The 14,195-nt window shown below is 38.6% G+C and overlaps 1 pseudogene; it reads left to right on the top strand.

Annotated features, from left to right (window-relative positions):
* The first annotated feature begins 9,938 nt into the window (after positions 1–9,938).
* LOC145504629 (T-cell surface glycoprotein CD1c-like) lies at positions 9,939–12,567 on the top strand (annotated as a pseudogene).
* Positions 12,568–14,195: the final 1,628 nt, after the last annotated feature.

Below are 14,195 nucleotides of genomic sequence, written 5' to 3'. Positions count from 1 at the left end.
TTAAAACAACTATATATATGTGTGTGTGTGTGTGTGTGTGTGTGTGTGTGTGTGTGTTTATATAAAATAAATGGGGGGCTCTGGGGCTACTATGTCAAAACCTTGTGGTAACTACAAATCAAAAATCTATAATAGATAAACACACACAAAAAAAGGAATCCAAATGCAACACTAAAGATCGTCATCAAATTGCAAGAGAAGAGAACTAAAGAGTAAGGTAGAAAAAAGACCTCGAAAAACGAATACAAAACAGTCATCAAACTGGCAATAAAAACATACCTATTGATAACCACCTTAAATATAAATGGTTTAAGTACTTCAACCAAAATTCATAGACTGGCTGAATGGATACAAAAACAAGGTCTGTATATATACAAGAGACCCACTTCAGATCCAGAGACACAAACTGACTGAAAGTGAGGGGATGGAAAAAGATATTCCATGTAAATGGAAATCAAAAGAAAGCTAGAGTAGCAATACTTAGATAAAATAGATTTTAAAATAAAGACTATTACAAGAGACAAGGAATGACACTGCATAATGATCAAGGAATCAATCCAAGAAGAAGATATAACAATTGCAAATATATATCTACCCAGCATAGGTGCAATGCAATATATGAGGCAAATATTAACAGACATAAAGGAGAAATTGACAGCAACACAATAATAGTGGGTGAAATTAACACCTTTTGTACATTAAGAAATGCAAAAAAGCAAAATGGCTGTCTCTGGAGGGCTTACAAATAGCTGGGAAAAGAAGAGAAGCAAAAAGCAAAGGAGAAAAGGAAAAATATTCCCATCTGAATGCAGAGTTCCAAAGAATAGCAAGGAGAGATAAGAAAGCCTTTTTCAGCTATCAATGCAAAGAAATAGAGGAAACAACAGAATTGGAGAGACTAGAGATCCCTTCAAGAAAATTAGAGATACCAAGGGAATATTTCATGCAAAGATGGGCTCGATAAAGGACAGAAATGGTATGGACCTAACAGAAGCAGAAGATATTAAGAAAGGGTGGCAAGATTACACAGAAGAACTGTACAAAAAATGATCTTCACGACACAGATAATCACGATGGTGTGATCACTCACCTAGAGCCAGACATCCTGGAATGTGAAGTCAAGTGGGCCTTAGAAAGCATCACTACGAACAAAGCTAGTGGAGGTGATGGAATTCCAGTTGAGCTATTTCAAATCCTGAAAGATGATGCTATGAAAGTGCTGCACTCGATATGTCAGAAAATCTGGAAAACTCAGGAGTGGCCACAGGACTGGAAAAGGTCAGTTTTCATTCCAATCCCAAAGAAAGGCAATACCGAAGAATAATCAAACTACTGCACAATTGCACTCATCTCACACGCTAGTAAAGTAATGCTCAAAATTCTCCAAGCCAGGCTTCAGCAATACGTGAACTGTGAACTTCCAGACGTTCAAGCTGGTTTTAGAAAAGGCAAAGGAACCAGAGATCAAATTGCCAACATCTGCTGGATCATCGAAAAAGCAAGAGAGTTCCAGAGAAACATCTATTTCTGCTTTATTGACTATGCTAAAGCCTTTGACTGTGTGGATCACAATAAACTGTGGAAAATTCTGAAAGAGATGGGAATACCAGACCATCTGACCTGCCTCTTGAGAAACCTGTATGCAGGTCAGGAAGCAACAGTTCGAACTGGACATGGAACAACAGACTGGTTCCAAATAGGAAAAGGAGTACGTCAAGGCTGTATATTGTCACCCTGCTTGTTTAGCTTATATGCAGAGTACATCATGAGAAACGCTGGGCTGGAAGAAACACAAGCTGGAATCAAGATTGCTGGGAGAAATATCAATAACCTCAGATATGCAGATGACACCACCCTTATGGCAGAAAGCGAAGAAGAACTGAAGAGCCTCTTGATGAAAGTGAAGGAGGAGAGTGAAAAAGTTGGCTTAAAGCTCAATGTTCAGAAAACTAAGATCATGGCATCTGGTCCCATCACTTCATGGGAAATAGATGGGGAAAAAGTGGAAACGGTGTCAGATTTTTTTTGGAGGGGGCTCCAAAATCACTGCAGATGGTGATTGCAGCCATGAAATTAAAAGACGCTTATTCTTTGGAAGGAAGGTTATGCCCAACCTTGATAGCTTATTTGAAAGCAGAGACATCACTTTGCCAACAAAGGTCCATCTAGTCAAGGCTATGGTTTTTCCAGTGGTCATGCATGGATGTGAGAGTTGGACGGTGAAGAAAGCTGAGCACCGCAGAATTGATGCTTTTGAACTGTTGTGTTGGAGAAGACTCTTGAGAGTCCCTTGGAATGCAAGGAGATCCAACCAGTCCATCCTAAAGAAGATCAGTCCTAGGTATTCATTGGAAGGACTGATGTTGAAGCTGAAACTTCAATACTTTGGCCACCTCATGTGAAGAGTTGACTCATTGGAAAAGACCCTAATGCTGTGAAGGATTGGGGGCAGGAAGAGAAAGGGAAGACAGGGGATGAGATGGTTGGATGGCATCACCGACTTGATGGACATGGGTTTGGGTAAACTCCTGGAGTTGGTGATGGACAGGGAGGCCTGGCGTGCTGCAATTCATGGGGTTGCAAAGAGTCGGACACTACTGAGCGACTGTACTGAACGAACTGAACTGTACATTAAGAGACAGAGCATCCAGACAGAAAGGAGATACAGTACAGGCCTTAAAGGGCATATTAGAATAGATCGACTCTACTAATATTTATTGAACATTCCATCCAAAAGTAGCAGAATACACTTTCTTCTCAAGAGCACATGGAACATTCTCCAAGACTGATCACATGCTTGGCCATGAAACAAACCTCAGTAAAGCTAAGAAAATTGAAATCATACAAAGGATCTTTTCTGATTGCTATAAAAATAATTGATCACAATGCTATGAGATTAGAAATCTACTACAAAAAGAATCCCTACAAGAACACAAGCACGTGGACTCTAAACAAAATGCATCTAAACAACCAATGAAATCAAAGAGAAATTCAAAAATTTCTAAAGACAAAGGAAAATAAGAACTTGATGATATAAAACCTATGGGACACAGCAAAAAATGTCTAAGAGGAAAGTTTCAGTGCAATTCAATTCAGTCGCTCAGTCATGTCCAACTCTTGGTGACCCAATGAACGACAGCATGCCAGGTCTCCCTGTCCATCACCAACTCCCGGAGCCTACCCAGACTCATGCCCATCGAGTCGGTGATGACATTCAACCATCTCACCCTCTGTTCTCCCCTTCTCCTCCTGCCCTCAATCTTTCCCAGCATCAGGGTCTTTTCAAATGAGTCAGCTCTTTGCATGAGGTGGCCAAAGTATTGGAGTTTCAGCTTCAACATCAGTCCTTCCAAAGAACACCCAGGACTGATTTCCTTTAGGATGGACTGGTTGGATCTCCTTGCAGTCCAAGGGACTCTCAAGAGTCTTCTCCAACACCACAGTTCAAAAGCATCAATTCCTTTGCACTCAGCTTTCTTTATAGTCCAACTCTCACATCCATACATGACCACTGGAAAAACTATAGCCTTGATTTGATGGATCTTTATTGGCAAAGTAATGTCTATAGTGTTACAAACTTAACATCCGGAATGAGTGTTTTAATTCTTTGTAAAAATTTACCAACAGTGGTTTGACCCATGCTTGCCTTATTCTTATCATATAATTTATAAACTATTTTTTCTATGCCTTGGTGAATTTTCATAATTCTTTCTAAATTTGAATCAGGTTCCAACATTTTATACTTGTTTTCAGTATTGGGGAGTATTTCTGAAATTTCCTTAAAAGTGAAGTCTTCTGCAGGCATAACTTCATTTGAGACACCTTCATCAATTTTATAACAACCATTATCCTCATTGATATTGATAAGTTTCTCTATTTAGGTTCATATGTATAATTTCTCAACCAGTGGCAATATCCATATTCCTCAGGCCAGCTATTTCTTCAATGACTTCATTTACATTCAGTTCAAATCTCACTTCCAGCATTTTCATTTTTATCTTTGTCAGTCAATTTCTTTTGTTATTATTATTCATTTAAAAAGTCTCAGAATTTATTATTGAAATACAAGGAGACAAACAAGTATACCCTTTGATGTCTGTTCATGGAAAAGAATAACAGTCAATGATAAAGTTTGTGAAGGGTTGTGATTTGTTAGTGATATCATTAGTTATTGATTGCATGCTTGTTATTTCCATAGTGATTCATGGAACTAAAAATTAGTAGTTTTGTACTTTACTTACATTTAATATAATGTGGCAACTGAAATTTGAGCAATACTGTCAGGGAATTGGTGTTATTTAAATAAACCCTGGTAACGAAAATTTGTGTATCTTGAAAGTGTGCAAAGCAAGTATTGCCTATATTAGACAAATGAAGACTGCATTATCAGTGGATCCCTAGAATTTTCCTTTTTTTTTTTGCTTCTGCCAAGTGACCAGCTTAGAGCCATTTCTTTGTTGTTGTTGTTGTAAGATACCTAATACTTAAAACATATGAGAGAAATGACAGTAAATTTCAGTTTTTTAAAAAATTGACAAATACCAGAAATATATTATCCGTAAAAATAAGATAATTTTGAAGTTAACATAGACATACCTCTAATAGTATATCCCCTACATGTTTAGCTGCATGCTTTTTGATTGCCTCTTATGATAACAATTTGTTACATCATTTTCTCCAGGAAACATGAAAAGATATCCACTCTGTCTCTAGCACAAATTGATCAGATTTGTTTTTCTTTTTTATTGATTGTTTAGAAGAACTCCTTTTTGGTTTCATAATTTATTACTACCAATGTAAATTTTAAAATTTGTTTTAAGGCTGTTTTAGAGCAGTTTTTAGGGTTACAAGAAAATTGAGAGCAAAGTATACAGTTTGACCCCACATAGTCATATCTTCACCATCATCAACATCACTTTCCATTTGGCAAATATATATATATTTTTTTTTACCAAGGATAATAATCTACATTGACACATCATAATCACCCAAAGTCCATAGCTTACCCCAGAATTCACTCTTGGTGTTGTATATTGCATGGGTTTGGATAAATGTATCCTTCATTTAATATTGTAAAGAGAATTTTCACTGTCATAAAAAGTCTCTGCACTCTGCCTATTCATCCTTTCTTGCCTAGAACCACTTATTAATATTAATTTCCTGGGTTGGGCATTCCAAATTGAGTGAATATTATTCAACGTTAAATTCATGTGAAGGAAAACCTGCGACCATGTTTTTTTCTAAGAATAATTTTAAAAATTTCTAGCCACAGCATAAGGTAACCACAAGATTTCTTTTTATCTTCCTGTTTGGCAGGGTGGATTTTTTTTCTGGTCCAGTCTTACTGAGAATGTAATAGTAAGTCTCATGCTCAACTTGCATCTTTTTTTGGAGGTCTCAAGACTTTACCTCATCATCTATATGGCTATTGTAGCCAAAGCCCTTGGGAATCAACCCTTGACAACACTCTGGGAAGTCCAAATGTTAGTGTTCATTTCCAGCTCCAATTTTCAATGTCTCATTTGATTGTTTTCTGGACAATTTCCTTAATCTTATGAGGTGAGCATATGCTTATACAAATAAATAATTTATAAAATTATAGTTTATCCAGAATATCTACATTTTTATAGTAGATTTTTGTTGTTGTTATTCTTTCCTGGCTTCAATCTTGCAAAAAAAGCATCTTACTTGTCATGTATTTGAAGGATCAAGTGATATGGAAATACTCTAGGCTTTAAAATTTAACCGAGGTGGCAAGTAGTGTTTAGGAAGAATGGATAGGGAGATTAGGGAGGAGTGCTGATAAAATAGAGGGGACCCTGGGGACTCAGATTAAAGGTAAACAGAAAACATTATGGAGTCATAATAAAGTAAGTAAGAAATGAGGACCAGGAGGCAGAGAAGGAAAAGACTATGTAAATAAAAATGAATATGAACACAGACCAAGTCAAAGAATGTTAAAATTGAAACAGAATTGGAGAATATAAAATTACTTTAGTTCAATCATTTTACAGTGGGAGAAACTGAGACTCAAGACAGTAATCAATGCATTCTAGTAAGGGGTTTATCCTAGATCTCAGGGTGGGACTCTTCCCACTGCTGCAGATGTGAGAGGAAGGAGGACACAGAATAGAAGCAGAGACTGCTGCTGGGAGCCAGGAAGGGGAGAGAATCACTTGAAGAAGTGCTGATGGGGAAATAAAAATTCAGGGAAAGGCATGTGGTTCTGGGAAACAGCAGGGTTTCTTAAGCAGGGAAGTGGGCAGAGGGTGAGGTTTCTGCTGACAGAGAGGGGATGATGGAGTAAAGTGTGACACTGTGGGGTGGGCACATGACAGTGGGGTGCTGAGGACAGTGATCTCCAGGGGGAAACCACTTGCTGACGTAAGCTTGGTGGAGGGCCAGGTAAGAGCCCAAGCAAAGGTGGGTGTAAGCACATCTATAACCTGAGCACCAATAGGGCAAGAAGTGGGAGCCTGGGGAAGGTTGGTGACAGAGAAAGAGCACTGGGCCCCCCAGGAAAGGCAGGACCCTCAGACAGGCTGGATTCTAATCAGGAGATGTTCTAGCCATCTCAGATTATTCTTTGGGGATCATGTTTATCTAGAGGGTCTATATAACCACCTATTTCTCTCCCTATTGCAGATTTTCAGGCTCTTGAATCTCTGTTCATAATTGTTCACTGGTACAAATAGTCTGCTTCCCTTCTCACAAATCCAACTTCTTCCACTTCCTCCAACCTTTTCCTTGGGGAATGATATATTAAAATATGAGCCTTTGGGTATAATACTGGCATATGTAGGAGTTTGGATTATTTTCATGAAGGCAATTGAAACATTTTAATTATGAGTTTGACAAGATCAGGTGTGCATTTTACATAGCAACTCTGAATCAGAGTGCTGAACAGATAGGGAGCGGATTTGGATTGCATTGTCCAGATAAGGGATTATGGCAATGACCTGAGTCACACATGATGAAAGCATGACTAAATGATGGTAGGGTTAGAGATAAAGAGGCAGATTTTACAGATTATGGAGAGAAATTCAGTGGTGACTGTGAGGCGTCAGTCAGGAAAGATAGGTCTGCAAAGAGTGTGCATTACTAGTTTTCTGTTTGGATGATTGAATGAGTATTATTATCATGGGATTGGATGATCCCTTCTAGTTCCTCTAAAGGAGAATTCCTTAAATATTTTTTTGTTTCTTTTCTCTTTCCTATTCTTTCCTGTGAAAATAGGAAATAGAATTAGCTCATTGGTGAGTCTGGGAGAGAAACTGGGCTTGTGATATGTCTCAACAGCTTCTTCCTGCCCTTTGCCTCTGGAGTCAAGCTGCTCTCACAAGTGTCAGTTCTGGTGTCTCCTCCATCCCTTGACTCGACCAGACCCTTGGGGAGGGGTTGCTTAGAGGTTTTCTAGCACTTCTTGGACTAGGTAAGTGTATTATTCTGCCTGGGCTGCAGAGGAAAACACACAGCCTGGGTGGCTTCAACCACAGACATACTTTCTCACAATTCTTGAGACTAGCAATACAAGAGAACTTGATTTCTTGTGAAGGTTCTCTTTCTGGCTTTCTTGTAGACAGCCACCTTCTTGATATGTCTTCAGATGACCTTTACTCAGTGCATGTGAGGAGAGACAGAGAGAGAGAGGGAGAAAGGAGGAAGAGTGAACTCACTCTGTGTCTTTTCATATAAGACCCCACTCTTAAGACCTCATTTAACTCTAGTTACTTTCTTAGAGTCATCATCTCCAAGTATAACCACCTTGAGGATAGGGTTTCAACATGAGTTTAGGAGGGACACAAATAATCCATTTATAAGAGTAAATCAGTCTACTTCATTTAGTTTTCAATACCAGCAACATTACTTGGATTATACAGTTAAGGGAAATCATCTAGAAGATTTATCAGAAGTGAAGTTGACAATTTGATCCATATATCAAATGCTCTATATCTTTGTCTCATTTGAACTTGAATTTGGGAGGTAGGAAAGGATAGTAGTTACTGGATTCTATAATATTGACAAGCATAATTAGATTGTATTGCAGTTATAAATAAACTTGAGAAACTTAGAGGCTAAACACAACAAAATGTATTTTTCTTTCTGGCAAACTCCATGGAGAGCAGGAAGCCTTTCCTTGCTTGTATCTCTTCCACATGGAACTGATGATCTCCAGGCTGGCTGCTGCTGTTGCTGCTGCTGCTAAGTCTCTTCAGTCGTGTCTGACTCTGTGCAATCCCATAAATGGCAGCCCCCCAGGCTCCCCCCGTCCTTGGGATTCTCCAGGCAAGAACACTGGAGTGGGTTGCCATTGTCTTCTCCGCTCCAGGCTGGCACTGCATGGAAAAATGATCAGATGTAACAGTTAATGTGGTAGGGCCTAGAAGAGGCTTACATCTCTAGCACAGCACATTCCATTGACCAGAACTCAGTCACATGGTCCTGACCCAATTACAAAAGAGTGGGAGAATTATATTTTTTCTCTAGGCCCTGGGGGAAAGTTTAATGAAAATATAGATACAATACAAAATTGTATACAATACAAAATATTGTATCAGCTATAAGTTCCTAAAACCACAATACTATTGTTCTGAATAAGCTTGTATCTGGAATTCTAGCCAATCAAATGGCAGTCATAACAATGAGTTTTAATTTTGATTTTATACACTTCTGTAGTTTAAAATTCCTTGATAGGCATGGATGTATTGTCAATCTCTGTATGTTCTTGTACCTACTAAAACACTTGGTACTAAAAATTTGTTGAATGATTTTTTTGGTGAGTGAGCACATGAATTAAACTCAATAGAAAGGCTTCTTCTTCTTCTTTTTTTTTTAAATTGGAGTATAGCTGCTTTACAATGTTGTGTTAGTTTCTGCTGTACAACCAATTGAATCAGCTATTTGCATACATATATCATATTACCCACACTTTCCACCACTCTAGGTCACCACAGAGCACCAAGCTGAGCTCCCTGTGCTATACAGCAGGTTCCCACTAGCTATCGATTTTAGCCATAATAATGTATATATGTCAATCACATCTCCCAATTCATCCTACCCTCTTCCCCACCCTATGTCCATATGTTCATTCTCAATATCTGCATCTCTATTCCTGCTCTGCAAATGGATAAAGAAGATGTGGTGCGTACATTCAATGGAATATTTCTCAACCATAAAAACGAACTATATTTGGTCATTTGTAGAGACATGGATGGACTTAGAGTGCGTTATACAGATTGAAGTAAAATCAGAAAGAGGAAGCCTTATTCTTTATATATTTCATGGTAGAATATACTCTGGGTGGCTACAATGTCAACTCTTAAGTACAATGGAAAACTGGCTATAGTTTATACAATTGTATGGTGAAAGCATAGAAGATCTGAGAAAGCATGCTTTGCAGTTTATAAACAAGTCAGTAAAATTTTTTTAAAAATGAGAAATGTGGAAGAAGAAGAGGTGAATGAAAAAGAGAATACTTTGAGGTTTTTTGAAAGAAGAGTAGAACTGATGCCTAGAAGAGGAAACATGATGGAACATAAACAGAATTGAGTGGAGAAACTGGAAGAAATGTGATCTGTTAAAATAGGCAGGACTTGGGTAAGCAGTGCAGTTTCTGTTCTTCATTTGAAAGATAAGATGAAAGTCCCAGAGAGGGGACATAACCTTTCAGTGTCACATACAACTTTGTCCACAGCAGTTGAGTGAAAGAACACAGAATGAAGACTAGTGGTAAGGAGAATGGCTAGAACTCAGACAGCAGAGAATAATCTCAGGTCAGAGCTTGAGGGGAGATGAGAGAGGTTGAGTGAAACAGCAATTTTATTATAGTCAGTGATTGGTGGGGAGACTTGCCAGTTGACAGAAAAAGGAAGTTAGAGTGGAGATACTAATGGTAGGTTTCTTGAGAACAGAGAGAGTGAGAAACATCTGCAAATAACATGCTCTTTCTGCACCTTGCTTTGCTAGCCATTCTCCTCTCAGGCAGGGACAATGTAGATGGTAAGAATGTCTGTCTGTCATTAATCAAGTGGATGTGGTTAAATTGTAGTGGACTTTCTTTTTCAAAGGAAAGTGGGAGAGCTTGGGGCCCTGCGTCAGGAAAATGTCATCTTTAGGCAAATTGTAACTTTTCTATCTCTCTGTTAACTGGTTGAATCTCCATCTTATATCCTTTCTGTTTGCCTCACTTTTCCTTTAATTACCTGACCATCTACCATCATAGGAGTCCAGGACTACATCTCATTCTAACTTATCCAGATCTCATCCTTTGCCAATCATTCAGGGGCTCTGGTTGGCTGGATGAGTTGTAGACTCACAGCTGGGAGAGTGAAACAGGTACAGTAATTTTTCTGTACTCCTGGTCAAAGGGTAACTTCAACAATGAGGAGATGATAGACCTGGAGCTGCTATTCCGTGTCTATTTGATTGGATAAACTTGGGAGATTCAAGATTATGCCAATCAACTGAAATTTGAATGTAAGTTCAATCCACTCAATTAAGGGTTTATTTCAGAAGGTTCTTCTCTTTCTAGAAACATACACTTTTCTGGACCATTTCTATTTTTTCTATTCCACCATAAAAATCTTCATGTGTAAATTTCTTGGGGGTTATTCAAGATTTCCTACACTCTTGTTTCTTCCAGACTTCTGTTTTTCTTGTGTGTGTGTTTTAATCTTTCTTCAGTGGTCTCCCTTCTATGACTTAAAACCCAGAGGTACACAACTCTCCCACTCTGTGCCTGACTCCCTTGAAATATGATCTCTTCTTGTACTCAGTTTCTTTAAGCCTATGTCCATTATGATTCATTTCATGCACCTAGAAATGTTGTACTCTCACCTCCCTCACATAAGTTCCTTTTCATCCTCCCCCAACCTATACCATGAACCTCACTTATTATTTACCCACCAACTTATTCAAATCAAGCCCTCAGTTCTTGACATTTGTCCCTTATGCCCTTTTCCCAATTCCACCAATTCTTCTCTTCCCTGTTCCTGACTGAATATATCATTGACTGACCCTTATACACTTATAAAACCATCTCCTTGCCCCACTTTTTTTTATACAGTCTCAGGTTCCCGTATAGTTCCTCTCATTTTTTTTCCCATTAATCTCTCTTTCTTCTTCCTCCCTCTTCCCAGATCCCTTTGAATTACAGGTGAGAGTTGGCTGTGAGTTGCATTCTAGGGAAACCCCAAAAGGGTTTTTTCAGGCAGCTTATCAAGGATCAGATTTCTTGAGTTTCCAAAACATGTCATGGGTATCATCTCCAGAGGGTAAGAGTGGGGCCCAGAGTGTCTGTGATCTAATCCATCAGTATGAAGGCATCAAGGAAACAGTGTATAAACTCATTAGTAACATCTGTCCCCGATTTCTCTTGAGTCTCCTCAATGCAGGGAAGACGTATCTCCAGAGGCAAGGTTGGTACAGTCCCCTTTTCTAAGATCTTTCTATATAAGTCTTGCTCCTTTCCACCATTCCTTTCAAAATTAGAAAGGGACAGTTTAAGAGGGATAGGGGTTGTTGGGCAAAAGTTCCTAGAGGAACTTTACTGTTAATGTGGATGTTTTGTCCCTAAATTGTCTGTTAGAGTCCTCATACGAATATTTTTAATGCCTTTTCCAGTGAGACCAGAGGCTTGGCTGACCAGTAGCCCCATCCTTGGGTCAAGTCAACTATTGTTAGCTTGTTTTGTCTCTGGCTTCTACCCAAAGCCTGTTTTGGTGACGTGGATGCAGGGTGAACAGGAGCAGCCAGGAACTCAGCATGGTGATGTTCTGTCCAACGTTGATGGGATCTTCACATGATCACGCATGTGGATGCTGAGGAGGCAACTGTCTTTTCTTGCCGGGTGAGGCATAGCAGTCTAGGAGACCAGGACATCTTTCTCTACTGGGGTAAGTAAGATGGAATTTTTAAGTGTGCAAAGGTGATTCTTGAGCCTAGAAGTCAGGGCAAAAGAAAGTTTCATGATGCCAGAACTAAGTGAGAGAGGTATTAAGAAGGAACTAATAGAGGTGATTTCAGAAATGCAGAAATGGAATATGAGGGACACTCAGATATAAGAAATTTGTGGGGAGATGAAGAATACTTCCCAACCAAGTATGAGAATAAAGTGACTAAATAAGATAATTGATGGGACTTATGCCTAGTTCGTATGCTAAGATAGGCAAGTCAATAGATGGAGCAAAATTGGCAGTCAGTTTATTATGAAATCTAGGTGTCTCTCTAATATTCACAGGGCATCATCTTTCCATGAACTTGATATCGTTGGCAGTGATAGTGCCCCTAATGCTTTTGATGATCCTTGCATTATGGATTAGGAAGCACTGGTGAGTATTTTGTATTTCCTCCTCTCTTTCCAATTTCTTATTTTATATCCATTTCATTTTTACTTCTCTTAGCTTTCTTCTCTTGACCTCTCCCCCTTCCTCATCACTATTTCCATCTTATTTAGAATTTCTCCCCATTTCTCTTGTTTCACAGTTCATATCAAGACATCCCGCGAGATTCTTCACCATGCCTTATCTGAATGAGAACCCAACAGCCCAGAAGCCTAGGACAACATAGTGATGCCACTCTTTCTCTTCTCTGTTTATTTATTTTTTTCTGCTTCTACTTTATAATAATTTGTTAATGCAAGCTAATTTAATTTCTGTAACTCTTCATGGAATATCTTCCTTGTAATTTCAATTTTCTTAATAGTACTCAACCTTCAAAGCCCATTTCTGATGCCATATCCCCCAGAAGGCTTCCCTGATCCATAAGCAGGAAGGAGTCTCTCCCTGGTCTGAATCCAGACAGTACTTCAGGTGTGCTCTGCTACAAGTATACATTACTTCTTTCCCTGAATTACGGCTACTTAGGTCTTTGTACATCTTCTAATATTTAAGCTCCTTTGGGACAATGGTCATGATAAAGTTGACTTTTTTACATGCAAAGTGCTCAATGAAAATCAAACCAAAACAAAGCAACCTTATCCAAGTTGGATTTGCTGTCACATCGACAGACTTCTCATTATAGTCATTCCTGACATCATTGTTGTTATTTGAAACTCTGATGGTCCCCTTCTTGTTTAAATGCTTTTTTTCCTCTTTTTTAATGTGGGAAAGAAATTCCATACTTCTTTAGCTACCTCACTTTCTATTTAAGCTCTTACAGAAAAAATATAACTTTGCCCTTTGTCACACTTATTTTCTAAATACATTAGTCGGCTCTTTCAAACTTATTCCAAACACAAGGAGAGAAAGAGTTCAGGCCATGTATGAAGGGCAGTGGGCCAAATGTATCACCGAATGGTTAAGGTAAGAGAAAGAGGGATGAGGATAGGATCAAAGCAAAGGATGTATATGCAAGACAAGTCCCCCAGAGAGTGGTTCTGAGATACCCTTGCCTAGATGTTGGTTCCTTTAAGTTTTATTCACTACGTGAGTGTAAGTCATTGAGTCGCATCCAACTCTTTGTGACCCCACAGACACTTTGTGGCCCATCAGGCTCCTCTGTCCATTGGATTCTCCAGGCAAAAATACTGGAGTGGGTTGCCATTCCCTTCTCAAGAGGATCTTCCCAACCCAGGAGTTGAATCTAGGTCTCCTGCATTGCAGGCAGGTTATTTACCATATGAGCCACCAGGGAAGATTTCATTCACTAATCAAGTGATATTTGTTAAGTCCTGAATATGAGACAGTCATTCAACTTATAAACTGGTGGGGGGAGGAAACAACCAAAGTTATTCCTACTTTCTTGAAGTTACAAAGTTTACTTTTTCAACCTTTGTCTTTTTTACTGGTAACATTTTTTTTTTCTGCTTCATTTTAAAAACTGAATTAACAATGGATGTATAACTTATATACAATAAAATACATCTATTTTAGATGTACATGCCCATTATTTTGAAAAATATATAAACCTATGTAAACATGACCACAATCAAGATATGAAATATTTCCATTACCCCAATACTCCTCAAACCTATTTGCACTTAAACCCATTACCAACCATGTATTATTGAAGCTATTGCTATGTTTTACACTAGTTGTTTAGATTTTTGTTTTCTGTAATTTTATTAAAATGGAACAAACTGTGTGTGCTCTTTGTGGCTGTCATTTTTTCCCACTCAGCTTATGGTTATGCCATCCATGTTGCTTGTCAGTGCACTGGTAGTCTACACTTTTTTATTGCTCAATATGCTCAATAGA

The sequence above is a fragment of the Giraffa tippelskirchi genome, chromosome 5 (assembly GCF_054371585.1).
Source record: "Giraffa tippelskirchi isolate mGirTip1 chromosome 5, T2T-mGirTip1v1.2.pri, whole genome shotgun sequence".
In the NCBI taxonomy this organism is placed as follows: Eukaryota; Metazoa; Chordata; class Mammalia; order Artiodactyla; family Giraffidae; genus Giraffa; species Giraffa tippelskirchi.
The sequence above is the reverse complement of the archived record's forward strand: the minus strand, read 5'-3'. Positions and strand labels throughout refer to the sequence as shown.